The sequence below is a fragment of the Coffea arabica genome, chromosome 1c (assembly GCF_036785885.1).
Source record: "Coffea arabica cultivar ET-39 chromosome 1c, Coffea Arabica ET-39 HiFi, whole genome shotgun sequence".
Classification (NCBI taxonomy): domain Eukaryota; kingdom Viridiplantae; phylum Streptophyta; class Magnoliopsida; order Gentianales; family Rubiaceae; genus Coffea; species Coffea arabica.
In genome coordinates this window covers 50,084,558-50,104,559 of record NC_092310.1, presented here as the reverse complement: position 1 = coordinate 50,104,559, position 20,002 = coordinate 50,084,558, and the positions used below count along the sequence as shown (strand labels likewise).

At 40.2% G+C, this 20,002-nt stretch overlaps 1 long non-coding RNA gene across 1 annotated transcript; it reads right to left on the bottom strand.

Annotated features, from left to right (window-relative positions):
- Nucleotides 1–824: 824 nt before the first annotated feature.
- LOC140035274 (uncharacterized) lies at nucleotides 825–8,089 on the bottom strand. The gene is made up of 2 exons (XR_011839287.1): nucleotides 3,659–8,089; nucleotides 825–2,959 (listed from the first exon to the last, which is right to left on the bottom strand). It is a non-coding gene; the product is annotated as an uncharacterized lncRNA (long non-coding RNA).
- Between the last annotated feature and the right edge of the window lie 11,913 nt (nucleotides 8,090–20,002).

The window sequence follows — 20,002 nt, the reverse complement described above, 5'->3', positions numbered from 1 at the left end:
CAATGCAAATTGAGAACTTGTCAATGGCTTGGCTAATAGATTTAAAGGATTTTGACTGGGGTGACATTAACACAATCCGACGCAGTTTTTTTTTTTCCTCAAGTTGATGTTGAATCCCTTGAGATCGTGATGGTAAATTTTTGGTACTGTTTTGGACTTGGAGGTGAGGATGTGCAGAGCTTGGTGTGATGGATGAAATTTGGTTTGGGGGCTTAGGGCTAGGATTTTGAGGGTGAGGAAGGAGTGATAATAGTGAGAGGAAAGGTGGAAGTTTTTGAGATGTCATGCATCCTTGTTTGGCAGATAAATTTTTTATCAAGTTTGTCTGCTATAAGTTTTTTAAAAATTTTTAGTTACAGTAATCTTAAAAAACTTTTCCAAATTTTAAACTATACACTTCAAAATATTAAAAACAAAACACACTTCAAAATTTTTTTTAAAAACTTTTACAGTAAATTACAATAAAATTTTAGACAAACACCCAAAAAACTCACTTGCCAAACAAGGTCCATATGGTGTGTGAGGGCAATGAGGGGAAAGTTTTTAGATGCCATAAAAGAGGAGACGAAATCCTATACAAACAACATATGAATTAAGTGACAGAAACAAAATAATGAATAACTCATCTTTTTTATTTTAGCGATTTCATATTTGTGTAGCCCACGTCCTTGATTTTTAGAAATTCTCATTTTTGTGTCTATCGTTTAATAATATTGTGATTTACTATAGTCATTTTTTGTTGGTGAATTCAAAAGACATATTTTATACAAATTATCTTGGAATCAAATTTAGGAATTAACAAAACCCACCAATTTACTCAAGAATTGAGAGTTGCTATTTTAGAATTCATTCCAAAATCTCCAACCCCATACCTATTATCTTTTTTTTTCCCAAACGATATAAGCATTCATTACTTCAACAAAAGCATTACAAATCTAGAGCAAAAGCTCCTACATCATCTTTGGCTAGACTGATTAGCTAACTTGGAAATGAATCCGTCCAAGCTATCTCAGAAACTAAATTTAAGGCAAACTTTGTCAAATGGTGGCACACATTATTCCATTCCTTCTTAATAAAAGAGAAGAGACAAGAACTAAAGTCCTTGCTAAGCACAAGAATGTCAAATAGGACAGCACCTGCTAAATGGTCATTCAAGTTTCCCTCTCTGATTTGATCAATAATTCTCTTGCAGTTTGATTGGATTAGAATATTCCTCCATCCATTCATCTTGGCAAACATAAGCGCTTTTCAAATTGCTCTCGCCTCCTCAACAGCTGGAACACCAATTCTACCTTCACAACCAGCCCAAGCTCCCCTTAACTTCCCTTTCTTGCATCTAGCCACGACTCCCCATCCTATTTTTGCATCATTTTGTTTGACAGTTGCATCAGCATTTAAGCACTTGAAGTTTTCTGGTGGTGGGTCCCATTTCGCATTTCCTTTTTCCACGCCCCTGGACCCTTTTTCATCCTCTCCCTTTTCTGTGTTTACATTATGGAATTCTAGCCATTCTTGTATTGCCTTATTAATTGTCATGCCTGGACATCTCCCTTCCCTATTAAATTGTATTTGGTTCCTGGATTTCCAAATCTACTCCACCAATGCCAAAAGCTATATCTATATTTCTTTAACCCATCCCAGCTAATTGGAGCAGCCTTCCAAATTAGCTCTGCATGCTTACAGAAAAAGAACATGTGTTCAAGAGTTTCTATCCTTTTTTCACAGCAACAACACTTATCATTTCCTTGTCCAACCCTTCTCCTAATTATTTCATTCACTGGCAAGATTCTCTGAAGACATTTCCATACAAAATGTTTTAACTTATGCTTTACGTTCAGGCTTCATAAGAATCTCCACACCCCTGAATTAGCATCATTCCTGCTACTACTCCCTTGTTGCTGACTTTCCCTTCTTCCTTTTCTCTGCAACTCTTTAGCCACCACATAGCCAGTTTTCACAGTATACTCCCCTAATTTAGAGAACATCCATATTAGTCTATCCTTATCACCATACTCACTTATTGGAATATTAGTTATTCTTTGATAGTTTTCCCCATCAAAAATCTCTCTCAGTAATTCCTTATTCCAAGTCCCTTCAGAAATCAACTCATGGACTCTTTGCACATGACAATGTTGAGGTTTTCTCAATCTTATCTTACGATCTTATCTTACCAACTTCCAAATCTAGTAACCACTTATCTTTCCATATATCAATCCGCTGGCCATTCCCCACTCTCTTCCTCACCCCTTCTTCCAATAGCTCTCTTGCACTTAGAATGCTTTTCCATATCTAGGAATCCCCAGCATTAATTTTTATTTTTCAAATGGAAGATCCTCTAAAATACCTCCCCTAACAATCCTGCTAACTAAAAGATTTGGCCTTGTCAAGATCCTCCATAGTTGCTTAGCAGGCATAGTAATATTGAATTGCTGGAGATCTCTAAAATCCAAACCTCTCTTCCCTTTAATCTCAGATAACTTTCTCTACTCCACCCAATGAATTTTCCTATTTTTCTTACTATCACCCCACCAAAACTTTGCCATTTCTTTACAAATATCCATACATAAACCTTTTGGCAGTTTGCAGCAACTCATAGCATAAGCAGGTAGAGCTAAAATCACAGATTTTAAAAGGACCTCTTTACCAGCATTACTCAGTAGTCTCTCCTTCCATCCACACATCCTGTTGATGACACGCTCCCTAATGTAGTTGAAGACTTGTTTTTTTGGTCTTCCTATAACCAATGGAAGGCCAAGATATTTGCTTTGCCTAGCTTCCTTCATGCCTCCCAAGATATCCAATATTTCTACCTTCACTTTATCTCCAGTATTCGTACTAAAAAATACAGATGACTTCTCAGCATTTATAACTTGTCCTAAAGCTTTCCCATACATCTTCCATAGCTTCATCACTTTATCTGCTTCTTCTTTGTTAGCTTTGTAGAAAATCAATGTATTATCTGCAAAAAAGAGGTGAGACAATGTTGGACTATGCTGAGCAATCTTAAGTCCAGAGATTTCCTGACTAGACATAGCTCTCTTAAGTAAACTGAATAATCCCTCATAGACTAGTAAAAATATGTATGGAGATAGATAAAGGATCTTCTTGCCTAATTCCCCTTGTAGGTGTAACCAGACCTCTTTTTTTCCCATTCAAATTAAAGGAGTAAACAACAGATGACATACACTTCAGAATCCAATCTATCCATTTTTTACAAAAACCTATTTTTTCATAATTTTTTGCATAAAAAGCCACTCAACTCTATCATAAGATTTAGACATATCAAGTTTCAAGGCCATAAAAGCATTAGATCCACATCTTTTGTTATTTAAACAGTGAATGAATTCATGAACAATAACAACATTATCAATGATTTGTCTTCCTGAAATAAAAGCAGATTGGTTTTGGCAAATACAAAGCTTGAGTAGAGGCTTTAGTCTGTTGACTAGGATTTTAGATATGATCCTATAGACTACATTACACAAACTAATTGGTCTAAACTGAAACACTAACACAGGGACTATTTTAGGGATAAGAGTAATGATAGTTTCATTGACAACCCTCAATAACTGACCAGAATGAAAGAAACTGGATATGACATTTATCAAGTCATCTTTTATCACATTCCAGAATTGTTGGAAGAAAACAGGAGTTATACCATCAGGCCCCGGGACTTTGTTTGGGTGCAGTGAAAAGATAGCTTTTTTGACTTCCATTTCTGATACAGGTCTAACCAGCATTGCATTCATTTAGTCTGTGATCACTAGGGGAATTCCACTCAGTATTGAGTCAACCAACTGAGAGTTATTAGAACTGAAAAGCTTCTGAAAATAACCATTAATTTCATCCTCAATTTCTTGTTCTGACTCATACCAAGTTCCATCACCCTTCTAAAGACTTGAGATATTATTCCTTCTTTTTCTCTCTGCAACACTTGCATAAAAGTATTTTGTATTCTTATCACATTCCTTCAACCATTTAATTCTCGCTTTCTGCCCCTAAAACACCTCATTTCTCTTATAAGCCTCTTCCAGTTTCTTTTTAAGCTCTCTCACCCTTCCATTCTTATTGGCATACTCATCACCCTGAACTTTTACAAGTTTTTTCTTCAGCTCCTTAATCTCTTTTTTTGCATTAGTATTTCTCTGCCTATTCCAGTTCAAGAGAGCTACTCTATAGCTCTTTATCTTTTGGTGTAGTTTAAAAAATCTTGAGCCATGCTGTTGTTTTCCCTATACCCTGCTAATGAGTTCACCTACTTCTTTATATTTTACGCAGTTCCTGTCAAAGAAAAACCTCCCTTTCTACTTGCTACCCTTTGAATCAGTATCCAACAGCAGCATAGTATAGTCGGAGGCATCATTCTGGATATGCAGGCATTTAGCGTTCTCATTTTCTCTCCTCCATTATCTATTACACAAGACTATCCAATCTTTTCTCAATTTCCTTCCCCTCTTCCCAATGTCCATGTCCATGGAATTCCTTCAAACCCAATGTCAATCCATGGAATTCCCCTCTTCTCAATTTCTCAATCTTTTCTCAATTTGACCATGTCCATGGAATTCCTTCAAACCCAATGTCAATAAGTTGATTATTGTTAACAAAGTCCCTGAATGTTTGAAAACTTCTTTCTGGCCTTCTACTACCTCCCCACTTCTCATCATTAGACAATATATTGTCGCGCCCCATTTTTTCGCGATGGAAAAAAATAAAGAAGAAGGAGGTGTTTATAAAAAGATGTGATTTATTAATAATAAATGAAAAAGGACCTAGAATGGAACTTTGAAAAATGCGACAATTTGGGTCCAAAATTTAGTCTAAAAAGGGTTTTTAAGAAAAAATAGGAGTCGCCACTTGGTATTGAGTTTGGGTGTACCAAGTCACCCAAAAATAAAGTAAAATAAAATAAAACCCTTTTTGACAACTCCAGGTCTTTGAAAACAAGAGAAAATGAGTTCGGGAGTCACGGTTGAAGAAAGGGAAGGCAAAGGTTCAATTGACTCAAACCTAAGGCACCCTTTCAACCTAGTCTAAGCTAGTTGCGAGGTTTAGTCAAAATTTTCCTAATCTAACCCTTAATTTATCACATTTGAATGTTTTCTACATGAATGCAAAAATAAAATATCGAAAGGGACAAAATATTCATTCAAGGGTTTAATTGAACCAATCACATTTATTGCGAAGGCCAAAATGAATCCTTGAAGGTGTCACGAGGATGCAAATGATGAAAAAGGAAATAAAATAAAAGAAAAGAAATTAAATTATATACATATATATAAGTGCTCAAAGAAAAAGGGAATGCCACATAAAGGGTACGGGAGTCGAAAAAACTCGTGACATAATTTTCTTATACATGGATTAATAGGGTATTTAAACTAAAAAGTTATAATCACCCATTTTCCATGTTTGAAAAATAATTATCCTAATATGAACAAGCAAATGTACTAGCTTAAATGAGATGCAATTCTAAATGACATGATTAGCACCTATAGCGGGTAGGGGATAATATAATAGGGAATATCATACAAATGAGAAAAGATCCTAAAAATAAAAACATGCATGAAAATGTAGTGAATAGCACACAAAGATGAATCTAGCGCAAGACAACCTAAATGGTCTAGCGTTGGACTAGCCAATAAGCGTAGGGAGGAGCCACAACTAGCGTTGGACTAGTGTGGTGACGTCATGCATTAACAATTCATAGTGAAGCAAATAAAGCATAAATTAAAACAAATAAACACATAAGAGCACGTAACACATAACACGTAAGCATAATATCTAGATGCCAAAATCCTAAGAAAAGCGGATAAAACACTTAACACATAAGCCACATAAACACGCAACCTATCTATTACATCGGCGAGCGCCTAACTACAATCTACGAGGGAAAAATATAATAAAACAAATCTAATTATCCTATCTATTACATTTTTGAGGTATTTAAATACCTCTCGAATCATTATAAAAACTAACTAAAACATATATAAGAAAATTTGAATGAATATTTAAATCAAATAAATAAAGCATATAAAGATATATAAACACATAGGAACACATAAGAGCACATAAGAGCACGTAATTGACATTGAAATAATAAAATAGGAGTACCTCCCGTTTGAAGTGGTGACTAAATGGAGTCAAATTGTCCTAATTATACTCACAATGAACAAAAGGATCATAGCACCAATTTAATTGAAAAAGAAAATAATAATACAAGTACTAAATTCACACTAATATGTCAGGCGTAAAGAAATTTTAAGCAAATCTAAAAATTCCAAGTTAAGTATATTCAAAAGTAGCATAATTAACTATTAAAGAAAAGAAACAATCATAATAAAGAGAGTCAAAATTTATCAGGGACTGAATTGAGAAAATTTAAAAAAACTTTTGGGGACAAAAATTATATTTTTCCAAAGTTCAGGGGTCAAAATTAAATGAAAGATAAAATTCCAGGACCAAAGTGCAATTAAATTAAGGACCTAGATGAAAGGAATTTAAAATGTTCTGGGCCGTAGTGAAACTACTCCAAAGACCAGGGGCTAAAATGCAAAAATCGGTTTCTGATATTCTTAAGAAATGGGCCACCATGCCATCATTTTATTTCCTTGGGCCGGACACTACCTAAGCCCAACCGAAAGTCCAAGCCAAAACACAAGGCCAACCCGTCTTCTATCACTCAAACCCAACCAAAATAAAGGCATGGGCTCTGACCTTCTAACCCAACCGAAACCCAAAAGAAAAATAAACCAAAGCCCATTTTCAAAACCCAACCAAAACTAACTCTTGGCCCATCAGAAAAATAAACATCAGCCCAAATCCTTTTCTTTTCTTTCTTTCTTTTCTTTCTTTTCTTTTCTTTCTTCTCTTCTTCCTCTTTTCTTTCTTCTTCTTCCACCGAGAAGCTGAAGCTTCTCCCTGCTGGCGGCCATGGTTGCCTCCGGCGGCGCCACCACCGGACCGCCGCCGGCGATCTCTCCGGTCACCAAATTTTCTCAAAATACACCCCCTCACTCGATTTTTCGCGTAAATTCCATTTCCGGAGTTAGTTTTTACAAAAAATGAGTCGAAAGTGGTCAAAATGCCAAGAAATCAGTTCAGTTTTTTATTTTTTAAAACCTTCACATCTTCACCAAAAATCATAAAAATTATGCCAAAACCCTCCTGATAACTTCTACATTACAACTATAATCTTAGTTTGACAAATAAACAACAACAAAATAAAGCATTAAGTCAAAGCAGCCCCAAAAATGAAGAAAATTATTCTAATGCTTTGAAGGCTCAAAAACTCCCAAAATTTTGGATAACCAAGCATTTTCAGATCTTTGCTAGCTAATGGTCATCCATTTAAGCAAAACATACACACCAAATTCACTCCTTTGATTCATTTTTTCATTCAAACCTTTTTTCAAACATTTGGCATGCATTCACAGCACCGTTTCTTTTTTTCCTAATTTTGTTCATGACCCATCCCAAAATTTCATCCATACAACACCAACAAAAACCAGCAAAAATAAGCAATAAAAAAAGTAACCACACATACATTCAATCTAGTTAATTAAAAAAAGAAAAGCTGGAAAAAAGGGAGATAAATACCTCAATGAAGAGTTTGGTCCCTTTGACAAGATTTTTGATGAAATTGCCAAGCTCCAATCCAACCGATTGCTGCCTTGTTGTGTGCAAATGTGTTTGGATTTTGTGGAAGAAAATGTGTAGAGGGAGCCCCCTTTTTTTTTTTTTGTTCCTCTTGTCTGATGAGGGAGAGAGCCGAGAGAGCAAATTGAGCCAAAAGGGTGGAGTCTCTCTTTTTTTTCTTGTCCTCTGTCCGTGAGAGCCGAGAGAGGAGATTGAGGAAGTAGTTTTTTTTCTTTTGTTTGGTTTTTGTTCTCGTCTGTTAAGAGCTAGCCGAGAGAGGGAGGGAAAATTTTTTCCTTTCTTCCTTCTTCTCTCCTGGAGAGAGCCGAGAGATGTCTTGTAGCCAAAATGGAGCTTGTGTGCTGAATCTTCCAAAATGATGATTTCTCAATTAATGAAAAGACAAGTCCATGGCCATTGAGTGTGAAATGGGTTAATAGTTAATTTGGTGAAACAAAATGATCAAAATGATTTTTTGATTTTTTTTTTATTTTTTTTTATTTTTGTTGTTTTGTTGTTTTTTTTTTTTCCTCTTTTCGTAAAGCAAACCTGCAAATATGAGAAAATGCACATTAAAATACAAGAAAATAAATAACTTATTAAATAGAAAAATCCTGAGAAAATATTAAAAATTGACAAAAATTTGGTGTCTACATATATCATTCATGCCACCTATCAATACCCAATTCTAACCCCACAAGCTTTTCCTATCCTCTATAATTTTCCACTGCTTCTCACTAATCTGATCCTCACTACTGGCATATACACATATCAGCCACCATCTAGCTCTAGCACCATTCTTTTCCAGCAACATTTCAATAGTAAAGTTAGTATATAACACTTTACAAACTTGCAATTCATTCCTCCACATTACTGCCAGTCCACCAACTTTTTTCCACCGGATCAATCACAAACAGCCTATCATACCTTAACTTTAGTCTCACTTTATTCATAACATCCTTTCTGTTTTTTGTTTCAGACAAGAAAATCAACTCAAGGGAGTGGAGTTTGACACTTTCCTCTAACTGAAGAACTGTCAAGAGGCTCCCTACACTTCGACAGTTCCACACTAGAGCTCTCATTGAGACCTGGAAGCCCCATTAAGGTAGGACTCCACCGCCTCAGATGTTTGTTCCAGGCCTGCTTCACTTTCTACTATCTCGCTCTTTTTTCTGGATTTCCCCCTGTCCCCTGTCATTCTCTTTATCAGCACTCTCGCTTAGTTTCCTTTTCCCCCGCTCATTGTCAATTTCCATAACCTCATTCTTTTCGCTCAGAGGTACTCTTTTACTCACCTCACGAATTAGTCTCTTACACCCTCTATTCCCCTTATACTTACCAACTCTCATACCTATTGTGACAGCCCCACCTTCCCCTAAGGCGAATCAGAGGGGTTAGCGGACTGCCTGCCCAGCTCTCGCCAGGACTAACGGTACAGTTTACGTCAATCTATAACGTTCCGAACATTGCAATGCCCGCAAATAAGCCAAAATCACAAAATAAAAAAAAACGAAAGTCGTGGCACTCCGAAATCCAACCAAACATTATCCAAACATATATATACATTGGAAATCAGCATTTACAAGCCAAATGGCGTACAAGTTATCTCATAAGATCATACAAGTGCATTTAGGCCAATACAAGCCATCCATTAAGGGAAACCATACACTTAGGGTTAACACCCTCAAGGAGCTAATCAAAATACATGTACAAGAGCTCAACTTGCATTCAACTATCATGACCTTTCCAAAAGTGCTCATTTGCCTGTAAGGAAAACAAATAACACGGAATGAGCTAAAGCCCAGTGGTATACCACCCAATAAGCGATCAAAGTCACATAAGCATGAACTTTCATTTGAAGTACGCAAATAAGCGATAAAGCAAAACGGTAAAAGGATACGGTTGGCTCTCAAGAGCCCAATTCCACGCTTGTAATCTTGATCCAACCCCATTGACCCTCCGTCAATGTTAAAAGTACCAAACCGTAGACCACACTTTACTTCCATTCCTTCCACCTATCATACCCCAACCGGGCCCGCACTCCATTCAGTAATATTTTGGTAATACTCGAGTTTACCGGAACCAAGGGTCTCATTACCACAAGGTTCCCCAGTACAGTCCCCGTGGCAATTCAATCTTAACGACCAATCCCTTGCCGGCTCGATCCAATTGACTACCAAACGGGGTTGAGCTCCGTAATGCAATAAGGCCGTTGGACATCATCCAAACGACATCAATTCAGTTTCCATGAAATGGAATCCATCAACCAATATATCAAGTTCAGTAATGCAATAAAACGGTAGCCATTCAGTGACAATATCAAAAGAGGTGAGGGCGGTCAAGTACACCCTCACCTTAATCAATTCCAATATGCAAGTAAGCCTTCAAGGCATCACATAAACATTTAACAAAGCCACATAGTAACAATTTAGTGAGTGGTATACTTACCAAGCAAGTAAGTGGTATTTCATGTACCACGATCACCAAGCCGTCGTGCACTACCTTCAAGCCCTAGAACATATAACACATACAATGAGACTCGATAACGAGTCATATAGCAACGCTAAACACAACCCCAGTAGGGTTTCATATACATAAATGAGCATAATAGCAAACCAGAATTTAGAAAATGGCCTTAGTCTTGGTCCCAAATAGAAAACTGTTTTACACTCATTATGCGGTAATGGTACAACTCTCACTACCAATATCGGTTGGGGGTGTAAGACCCACCGTTTCGAAGCTATGGAACAGGGCTACAATAATGTAGAAGACCACTCAATCCAGTTCCTAGCTTAACTAGGTCGAAAATGCCAAATACTATACCAGAATTACCAAAACAGGTTTGCAAAATACAGAAAACTGTAATCGGTATATCTCAGTCCATACAAGTCAAAATTCCGAAATTCCAAAGGCATATGTTAGCTAAGACCCTCAGCTACAATTCATCAGAAGACACCAAATCCAAAATCCATACCAATTCCAGTCAAAATGGCCAATTACTATCGCAGTTTTCGCATTCTGTCCAAATCAGAACAGCTACAGTAATTTCGTCATATCTCATTCCACATTAATCCAAATGACCTGAAATTTTACAGGCATCTACATCACATCAATACCAACAGCTTTCATGTTTTGAGCAAAGTCTAATTCGACCTCTAACCCAGTGATCTAAAACCGGACAGATTTGGGGTTCAAGAACCCTAACTTTTCCAATTTCACACCAAATCCAAAATTGATTGCATTTAACCACATTTCACATCCACTAGAGCCATTTCCAACCATTACAATTCATCATACAAGCCCCCAACATCAAGATCATATTAAACCAGAAAAATTCCCAATAAAATAAAAACTTCACCAAAACAAACCAAATCAAGAAACAAATCATATATTTCAACTCTCATGCCTCCATTAAGCACTAATTAAGCATCATTAGAGGTAGTAGGGTGTTTCAAGCTTTACTTACCAAGAAACAAGAGAGAGAGGGATATTGGACACCTTTGATCTTCAAACAAACCTCACCAATACACTTATTAACACTAGAAGCAAAGTTCCTATGGAGTGAAATGGATGGAAACAATTGATTTTGGTTGATTTGCACCAAGTGGAAGCTTAAAATTTGAAGAGCTTTCTTCCTTGTGGAGCTTGGGATGGCCGGCCAAGAGGGAAGAGAGAAGAGTGAGTTTTTTGTAATTTTTTGAGATATTTAACCTTTGGTCAAGAAAGTCAATTTTGTGAATAGTATTTCTTAAAAGGTAACCAATAAGAAAGTGACATGTGTCACCTCCATAAATGCATTCCTATCTTTCTTTTCTCTCTCACATCAATCACTTCACACACACCACTTATCTCTTAACACCCGATAAATTTTTAACAGTATCCGAAACTTAACCTTATTGGCCGAATTTTTCCGAACTTATCGCACTAGTGGGTCCCACGTCCACCATTTACTCTTAATTTTCTAAAATTTCTCCAATGCTAGAAAAATCATCTTAAAACTATAACTGCTCATAAAATCCTCTCAGAAAATATTTCTAAGCCAGAAAATGCAAAAACAAGCAATTAAGGAGGAATAAACCCTAGGAAAAAAATATTAGGATTTTACGGGCTCTCACACTCTCCCCCCTTTAAAAGAATTTCGTCCTCGAAATTTCTCACCTTAATTCCCGAAAAGGTTTGGGTATTTCTTTCGCATTTCCTCTTCCATCTCCCATGTAGCTTCCTCCACTCCGTGGTTTCTCCAAAGCACTTTCACTAACGGAATCTTCTTGTTTCTGAGTTCTTTGACTTTTCGATCGAGTACTTGAACCGGTTTCTCCTCATAGGCCAGTGATTCATCTACTTCGATATCTTCCGGTTGTAAAACATGAGATGGGTCAGGATGGTACTTCTTTAGCATCGAGACGTGAAATACATTGTGGATTCGAGAAAGACTGGACGGTAGCTCCAATCGATACGCGACCGCTCCAACCCTCTGAAGGATCTTGTAGGGTCCAACGTACCGTGGTTGGAGTTTCTTTCCTTTCCCCGCAGTAAGACTTCGTAAGGGTGTGATCTTAAGAAATACTTGATCTCCAACTTCAAATTCCAAATCCTTCCTTCGGTTATCCGCGTAGCTCTTTTGGCGACTCTGGGCGGTTTGAAGTCGTTGCCTTATCAACTTGACCTTCTCGTGAGCCTCTTCCATCCATGGAATAGTTGTCGGGTCCAATGCCTTCTTTTCGCCAACCTCATCCCAGTAAATCGGTGAGCGGCACTTGCGTCCGTAGAGAGCTTCGTACGGAGCCATTTGAATTGACGAATGGAAACTATTGTTGTACGCGAACTCCACCAAGGTCATGTGCTGACCCCAACTGCCTCCAAAGTCCAGAATGCAAGTTCGTAGCATGTCTTCTAGCGTCTGAATCGTCCGTTCCGACTGGCCATCCGTCTGAGGGTGATAGGTTGTGCTCAAATTAAGTTTCGTCCCCAGGGTTTCTTGGAACTTCTGCCAAAATCGCGACACAAACCGTGGATCCCGATCGGAAACGATGCTCACAGGAACACCATGTAGTCTTACTACTTCGTCCATGTACAGTCGGGCCAATTGATCCATTGAATATTTCATGTTCACCGGCAAGAAATGGGCCGACTTGGTTAATCGATCCACGATCACCCAAACGGCATCGTGTCCTCTTTGCGTCCTCGGTAACCCGGATACGAAGTCCATTGTGATGTTTTCCCATTTCCACTCGGGTATCTCCAAGGGTTGTAACAGACCCGATGGTTTTTGATGCTCTGCCTTCACTTGCTGGCAAATAAGACATTTCTGCACGTACTGCGCGATTTCCCTTTTCATATTATCCCACCAGTAAGTTCCCTTCAGGTCTTGATACATCTTGCTGCTACCCGGATGGATTGTATACTTAGACCTATGAGCTTCCTCCAGAATTTCCTCTTTCAACACCTCTTCCTTCGGTACTACGATTCGGTTCCGATATCTCAAAAGACCCTCAGGACTCAAATTGAAGTCCGTTGTTTCTCCCTTTTCCAATTTCTCTCTCCACTTCCGCACCATCAAATCCTTGCCTTGCGCCTCTTTTATACGTTCCAGTAGAGTGGATGTAACCCTAATATTGCCAAATATCACCTTATGGCTCCCAAGATAGGGTTTCCACTCGCACACGGATTCTAGCAAATCCCATTCCTTGATCATTAGCCCTGCCACTTGCACTTTACGACTCAAGGCATCTGCTACCACATTTGCCTTTCCCGGATGGTAGTTGATTGTACAATCGTAGTCCTCCAGAAATTCCATCCATCGCCGTTGTCTCATGTTCAGTTCCTTCTGGGAGAAAAGATATCTAAGACTCTTGTGATCCGAAAACACTTCGAAGGTCACCCCATATAGGTAGTGCCTCCACTTTTTCAAAGCAAACACAACAGCGGCTAATTCTAGGTCATGAGTCGGATAGTTCTGCTCGTGAAGCTTCAACTTCCTAGAGGCAAAAGCAATCACATTCCGGTTCTGCATCAAAACACATCCCAATCCCTCTCGCGACGCGTCCGCATATACCGCAAACCCGTCCACTCCATTTGGCAAGACCAGTACCGGAGCCATGGTCAATCTTTTCTTTAATTCCTGAAAATTCGTTTCGCATCGGCCGTTCCAAATAAACTGGCCATGTTTCTTTGTCAAGTCAGTTAAAGGTCCTGCCAGTTTGGAAAAATCCTTAATGAACCTTCGGTAGTACCCCGCTAGCCCTAGGAAGCTACGAATTTCCGTGGGGGTTTCTGGCCTCTTCCAATTTGTCACGGCCTCAACTTTCGCCGGGTCCACTGCAATACCTTCGTGGGAGATCACGTGCCCTAGAAATGCCACTTTCTCCAACCAGAACTCGCATTTGCTAAACTTGGCGTATAGCTGATGTTCCTTCAATGTCTGCAACACCACTCTCAAATGCTCCTCGTGCTCCTCGCGTGACTTAGAGTAGACCAAAATGTCGTCAATAAACACCACGACAAATCGGTCCAGGTAGGGTTTGAAAACCCTATGCATTAGGTCCATGAAGGCGGCGGGAGCATTAGTCAATCCAAAGGGCATAACGGCGAACTCGTAATGCCCGTATCTCGAGTTGAAAGCAGTTTTCGGGATGTCCTCCTTCTTTATCAATAACTGATAGTATCCCTGTCGGAGATCCAACTTCGAGAAGACCACTGCTCCTTGCAGCTGGTCAAACAACTCATCGATGTGGGGCAGTGGATACTTGTTCTTGATCGTAACGTTGTTCAACCCCCTATAATCAATACACATCCTCAACGTTCCGTCCTTTTTCTTCACAAATAAGACCGGAGCTCCCCAAGGAGACTCACTCTCGTGGATGAATCCCCGCTCCAAAAGGTCTTGCAATTGCAACTTAAGCTCCTTTAGTTCTGCGGGTGCCATTCGGTAAGGGGTTTTGGAGATAGGTGCGGTTCCAGGTAAAAGATCTATTCGGAATTCTATCTCCCTTTCCGGAGGTAAGGCCACTAACTCATCAGGAAACACATCCGGAAATTCCCTCACTACGGCCACGTCTTCCACTTTTAACTTATCCGTAGGGGTATTAATTAGAAAGGCCAAATAGCCTCGCGCCCCTCTACTTATCAGTTTCCTAGCTCGAATGCCCGAAATGAGAGCAGATGAGGCTAACCTACCCCTTATATCCAACCTTAAGGTTGCCTCGCCAGGAATGCGAAATTCAACTATTTTCGTTTTACAGTCCAGTTGGGCGTTATATTTGGCTAACCAGTCCATTCCCAAAATCACGTCGTACCCTTTAATGGACAAGCTAATCAGATCTCCTAAAAATCTCCGCTCACCTACCCATACATCACAATCCTTATAAACTATACTAGTCACCAAACGTTGATTCCCCGTAGGTGTACTAACCTCTAAGTCATATGGTAAACTAGCAGGTTTTATATCGATGCCACACATGAAATTAGGGTTAACAAACGAATGAGTGGCACCCGGATCAATTAAAACTTTGGCAAAGCGGTGGAATATAGGGATCGTACCTTCCACCACCTCGGAAGACTCTGGGATCTGGTGGGGCTCTAAGAAATATACCCTAGCCGGAACTTTTGGTTTGGATCCGTCTCCCTTGGCCAGTCCAGTATTGGTCCTCGACGGTAGTTGGCTCCCCTTTCCGTCTTGTTTCAGGACCGGACATGTAGCCAGTTGATGGTCCGCACTTCCACACCGCAGGCATTTCCCCAGTTTCCTCCAGCAATTGTCCTCGGTGTGGTTTGTCTTTCCACAGTGCCCACAGGGACCGCGAGGTGCAGAAGCCGAGCTACTCTGAACGTTTCCCCTCGGTCCTCGCCCAGCTTGACCACCCCTGAACGGAGTCCCTCTGCCTGATCCGGACTGTCGACCACCACCCATGCCCCGTCCAAACTTAGAGGGAGTGCTCTTCTCACCCTGTCCAGACGTACTCCCAGGAAAGCCACGCTTCTTGGCCTGGAAGTTTCGGACCTGTAGCCGTGCACTTTCCACTCGTTGGGCTTTTTCCATAACCTCGCTAAACGTGGTAATTTGAGCCGCCGCAAGGTCCTTCTGGATCTCAACGTTCAAGTCCTGAATAAAGCGCCTCACGCGTCGTTGCTCAGTCATGATTAATTCAGGCGCGAATTTGGACAGGCGGGTAAACTGGCTCTCGTACTCCGCCACAGTCTGAGCCCCTTGCCGGAGCCGGATAAACTCGTCCTCCTTCCTCTCCTGGACTAGAGGAGGGAAAAACTTGGCATTAAATTCCCGAATGAAGTTCACCCACGTCCTTGGTGTCTGCTCTCGCTCCCATTTCTGTCTAATTACGTTCCACCAGGAACGGGCAGCTCCCTCGAGTTGGAAAACGGCAAAAGTCACCTGCCGTTCGTCCGGGTAGTGTAGGGCCGCGAATATATCAACCATTTTCTCAAGCCACTTCTCGGCGACGTCAGGGTCGGGTCCCCCAATAAACTTTGGCGGAGAGAACTTTTGGAAACGTTCTAGTGCTCTATCTTCACTCTCATTATGATGTCCAGGGTTTCCGGGGTTGGGGTTTGGGTTTTGGCCCTGTTGTTGCACTACTTGTGCAAGTAGGTTGGTCATTTGCTGCATAGCAGCAGCTATTTGAACATTGGGGTTTATCTGGGGTTCAGGATTCGGTTCAGTAGAAGCTTCCCCCGTTTCTCTAACTGGTGTGGGTTGCCTAATACCGCGCCCACGTCCCCGACCACTCCGTGTTCCTTCCATACGGTATACTTGGTCTAGGCAAAATTACTAAACCAAAGCAGTAACAAAGCATGTAAGTAACAAATAAACTTCCACTTAACACATAACGATGCATTTCAAACAAGATCACAAGCACACATATATACAAGCCAAACATATATACAAGCAGTCAGTCAAGTACGGCCAAAGCACGTACGTACACAAAAGATCCACCTGAGGATAGGCCTATCAAAAGAAATTTACACGTAGCTAACTCTACATCCAAAACGGTTAGCTAAGGCTCTATCCCTATCCGCCCTATACACAAGACCAAAACTATCTATAACAACTCTAGAAGTCATAACCTAGCCCGAAGATGAGCTATGAGACCCACTCGACGGAGTGGATCCAACCCTAGCCTCAGACCCCGCACAGGAGTCCTTGTCGCTCACTCCTTCCACCACCTCGGCACAGAGGTTTAGGATTGCAGCGGCTCGAGTCCTCACCTTCCGAGCCCTCTTAGACTCGCTCTCACGCGCCTCCCTTAGCTGGGCACAGAGGTCATCGACTCTATCCTCCGCCTCTAGTACATCGTACTTCAGATCCTCAATCCTTTTGGCTTGCCCCTCATTGGCCGCCTTTAATTGATTCACCTCAACCTCAAGCTTGGCATTAACTTTTGCCAGCTCCTTTCTTTCCTTCACAACTGCCAAAACAAGGGCATTCGGGTAAGCATACTTCTCCTTACACGCGCACCGCCGAAGACGGTTAAACGGGCTCCAACGAATAACGGCCCCCTTTGGCCGGATCTGGTACTTAATCATCGGAAGCGCTACACGGGGTCGCTTGGCCGCAGGGCCATCACTAGGTCCACTGGAACTGTCCATCCTACACCAAAAGTGTAAAAATAAGAATCAATAAGCTTAAAAACCATAAACAATAAACCCTCAGATCAAGCATTCCTATAACACCCAGGCTAATTCAAACCTAGGCTCTGATACCACCTGTGACAGCCCCACCTTCCCCTAAGGCGAACCAGAGGGGTTAGCGGACTGCCTGCCCAGCTCTCGCCAGGACTAACGGTACAGTTTACGTCAATCTATAACGTTCCGAACATTACAATGCCCGCAAATAAGCCAAAATCACAAAATAAAAAAAAACGAAAGTCGTGGCACTCCGAAATCCAACCAAACATTATCCAAACATATATATACATTGGAAATCAGCATTTACAAGCCAAATGGCGTACAAGTTATCTCATAAGATCATACAAGTGCATTTAGGCTAATACAAGCCATCCATTAAGGGAAACCATACACTTAGGGTTAACACCCTCAAGGAGCTAATCAAAATACATGTACAAGAGCTCAACTTGCATTCAACTATCATGACCTTTCCAAAAGTGCTCATTTGCCTGTAAGGAAAACAAATAACACGGAATGAGCTAAAGCCCAGTGGTATACCACCCAATAAGCGATCAAAGTCACATAAGCATGAACTTTCATTTGAAGTACGCAAATAAGCGATAAAGCAAAACGGTAAAAGGATACGGTTGGCTCTCAAGAGCCCAATTCCACGCTTGTAATCTTGATCCAACCCCATTGACCCTCCGTCAATGTTAAAAGTACCAAACCGTAGACCACACTTTACTTCCATTCCTTCCACCTATCATACCCCAACCGGGCCCGCACTCCATTCAGTAATATTTTGGTAATACTCGAGTTTACCGGAACCAAGGGTCTCATTACCACAAGGTTCCCCAGTACAGTCCCCGTGGCAATTCAATCTTAACGACCAAGCCCTTGCCGGCTCTATCCAATTGACTACCAAACGGGGTTGAGCTCCGTAATGCAATAAGGCCGTTGGACATCATCCAAACGACATCAATTCAGTTTCCATGAAATGGAATCCATCCACCAATATATCAAGTTCAGTAATGCAATAAAACGGTAGCCATTCAGTGACAATATCAAAAGAGGTGAGGGCGGTCAAGTACACCTTCACCTTAATCAATTCCAATATGCAAGTAAGCCTTCAAGGCATCACATAAACATTTAACAAAGCCACATAGTAACAATTTAGTGAGTGGTATACTCACCAAGCAAGTAAGTGGTATTTCATGTACCACGATCACCAAGCCGTCGTGCACTACCTTCAAGCCCTAGAACATATAACACATACAATGAGACTCGATAACGAGTCATATAGCAACGCTAAACACAACCCCAGTAGGGTTTCATATACATAAATGAGCATAATAGCAAACCAGAATTTAGAAAATGGCCTTAGTCTTGGCCCCAAATAGAAAACTGTTTTACACTCATTATGCGGTAATGGTACAACTCTCACTACCAATATCGGTTGGGGGTGTAAGACCCACCGTTTCGAAGCTATGGAACAGGGCTACAATAATGTAAAAAACCACTCAATCCAGTTCCTAGCTTAACTAGGTCGAAAATGCCAAATACTATACCAGAATTACCAAAACAGGTTTGCAAAACACAGAAAACTGTAATCGGTATATCTCAGTCCATACAAGTCAAAATTCTGAAATTCCAAAGGCATATGTTAGCTAAGACCCTCAGCTACAATTCATCAGAAGACACCAAATCCAAAATCCATACCAATTCCAGTCAAAATGGCCAATTACTATCGCAGTTTTCGCATTCTGTCCAAATCAGAACAGCTACAGTAATTTCGTCATATCTCATTCCACATTAATCCAAATGACCTGAAATTTTACAGGCATCTACATCACATCAATACCAACAGCTTTCATGTTTTGAGCAAAGTCTAATTCGGCCTCTAACCCAGTGATCTAAAACCGGACAGATTTGGGGTTCAAGAACCCTAACTTTTCCAATTTCACACCAAATCCAAAATTGATTGCATTTAACCACATTTCACATCCACTAGAGCCATTTCCAACCATTACAATTTATCATACAAGCCCCCAACATCAAGATCATATTAAACCAGAAAAATTCCCAATAAAATAAAAACTTCACCAAAACAAACCAAATCAAGAAACAAATCATATATTTCAACTCTCATGCCTCCATTAAGCACTAATTAAGCATCATTAGAGGTAGTAGGGTGTTTCAAGCTTTACTTACCAAGAAACAAGAGAGAGAGGGATATTGGACACCTTTGATCTTCAAACAAACCTCACCAATACACTTATTAACACTAGAAGCAAAGTTCCTATGGAGTGAAATGGATGGAAACAATTGATTTTGGTTGATTTGCACCAAGTGGAAGCTTAAAATTTGAAGAGCTTTCTTCCTTGTGGAGCTTGGGATGGCCGGCCAAGAGGGAAGAGAGAAGAGTGAGTTTTTTGTAATTTTTTGAGATATTTAACCTTTGGTCAAGAAAGTCAATTTTGTGAATAGTATTTCTTAAAAGGTAACCAATAAGAAAGTGACATGTGTCACCTCCATAAATGCATTCCTATCTTTCTTTTCTCTCTCACATCAATCACTTCACACACACCACTTATCTCTTAACACCCGATAAATTTTTAACAGTATCCGAAACTTAACCTTATTGGCCGAATTTTTCCGAACTTATCGCACTAGTGGGTCCCACGTCCACCATTTACTCTTAATTTTCTAAAATTTCTCCAATGCTAGAAAAATCATCTTAAAACTATAA